General features: G+C 37.7%; 1 pseudogene; it reads right to left on the bottom strand.

The window, feature by feature from the left end:
• Positions 1–2123, bottom strand: part of LOC107690897 (neuroblastoma-amplified sequence-like) — a 170392-nt pseudogene that overhangs the window by 137152 nt on the left and 31117 nt on the right.

Raw genomic sequence — 2123 nt, forward strand, 5'->3', positions numbered from 1 at the left:
AATTCTGACTTTGCTATGACAATCTGGCTCTTCTGAATCAGCGACTGTAAGTATGTTTTGTTATTAGTTTAAGTATTTGCTATTGACTGTTCAAATGCGGAGTTTTGCGCAGCGCAGAGGCGTCGTGTGTGTGTGTGTGTGTGAGGGGAACAGGGTCACATCACAGGAGAGTGAACTGCCTGTCAGAAATTATAGCACGTCAGCTGTCTTAACCGTGGCTTGTGTACTGCATCATCACTGTGTCTGTCACGCGACTCTGTTGCCCTTTCGGGCTTGAACTGATGGTAAAACTAACGACATTATTAACTATCTTGATATTTACTTTGAAAGCTGACGCTCGCGATTATGGTAATGGGCGTTACATTTCCGACGCGTGCTTGTGGTGTTCGGCCAATCACAATGCACTAGGTCAGCTGGCCAATCAGAGCAGACTGTGCTTGTCAAAGGAGGGGGCTTTGTTGAAAACGACGTGTTTGAGAGAGGCGGGGCATAGAGGACCTACAATAATTTACAGTATTTGAAAAATAATGTGTTTTTTGAACATTAAAGTATGTCAACATATTCTGTTACACCAAATACACAAAATAATGATCTTTAAAATAACATCATATGACCCCTTTAAAACATCTATGCTCCATTTACTTATTTAAAATAAGTAATATTTATTACATAAATAATATTTACTTAAAATATTGCTCAATAGATGACTTTTGTACAATGTAAGCACATATTGTACAAAATAGCATATACTGTAAAGTGCTTATGAATACACAACAAAGGACAAGCTTTCATTAAAGTGAAAGAGGACAAAACAAATACCAAGATATTTTGAAATGCGTGTTTTTCAATTTAACTACACTCAAAAATCTTATGCTAAAAATAACATTTATAATGACAAAAAAAGTACTAAATCAGAAGAATGAAAATTAAAAGCATATTAAATGGGGGTCTCAGATTTTTGGACCACACTGTAATTGCAGCTTTTAGTAAAATAAAAAGCATTTGTGGAATTGTGGAAAATCAGTGCCTTTTAGAGTTTCTTTTAAAGCTGTTCTTTTAGAAATATGTATCTTTGAACAGCATTGAAAGAAAGAAAGAAAGGATGGATGGATGGAAAGACTGAAAAACAGAAAGAAAAAAGAAAGAAAGGATGGATGGAAGGAGGGAAAGAAATAAAGTAGGAAAGGAAGGAAGAAAAGTACGAAAGATAGAAAGCAAGAAAGGCAGACAGACAGACAGAAGCAAAGCAAGAAAGACAGACAGAGAGAGACAGACAGAAAGAAAGAAAGAAAGAAAGAAAGAAAGAAAGAAAGAAAGAAAGAAAGAAAGCTCGGTCTGGTCTCATAATGGTTTAGATATCTTTCCATTAAGAGGGCCACAGCAGACAGACACAGTGTTATCTAGCTCCACATTTGATCTCTCAACACTAACAGCCCTCTGGGACAGCAGTAACTGTCACTCTGGAAGGAAGCAAATCTTCTGTGAGTCAGATGTGCATCTGTATGTGTATCTGAGGAAGTTGTTTGTTTTTCAGTCTTTGCAAAGGAAAGCAGTGTGCTTTGATACGTGTTTGAGTGTCAGCTTCTGTCATTGTGTGCACTTGTGTACCTGGCGGGAATTGCTCTCTATGTCCTGTGCCCTGGTCAGGTACCACTCAGTCAGCAGTGTGATGGAGGGTTTGGCGCTACGAAACCTCTCTAGTTCTGATTGTTCCTCATATAAGAAGTGACAGCCATCAACTGGTTTGGGCTCCACCACTCCTCTAAAGAAAAGAACACACACAGTCATCAGTGATAAACATCACCACAAAGACTAGATTTCAACCACCACAAAAACCAATGTGATCATACCTGCACTCAGGAACTTCACACCAGTCCAGATCTCTGTGTCGGCTCTCCTCCCAAGGAATCAAAGACAAAATACCCTTCTTATCCACACTAGAAAGAAAGAGAGAGAGAGAGAGAGAGAAAGAAAGAAAGAAAGAAAGAAAGAAGAAAGAAAGAACAAAAAAAACAAAAGAAAGAAAGAAAAAGCACCAACAAATGATTAATATCAGTAACTAAGCAAGATTTATGCAATCAATAATGAAGCACCAAGATGAAAAATGAACTAACTACAATTTT

This window comes from Sinocyclocheilus anshuiensis, unplaced genomic scaffold (genome assembly GCF_001515605.1).
Source record: "Sinocyclocheilus anshuiensis isolate Anshui unplaced genomic scaffold, SAMN03320099.WGS_v1.1 scaffold3034, whole genome shotgun sequence".
NCBI lineage: Eukaryota > Metazoa > Chordata > Actinopteri > Cypriniformes > Cyprinidae > Sinocyclocheilus > Sinocyclocheilus anshuiensis.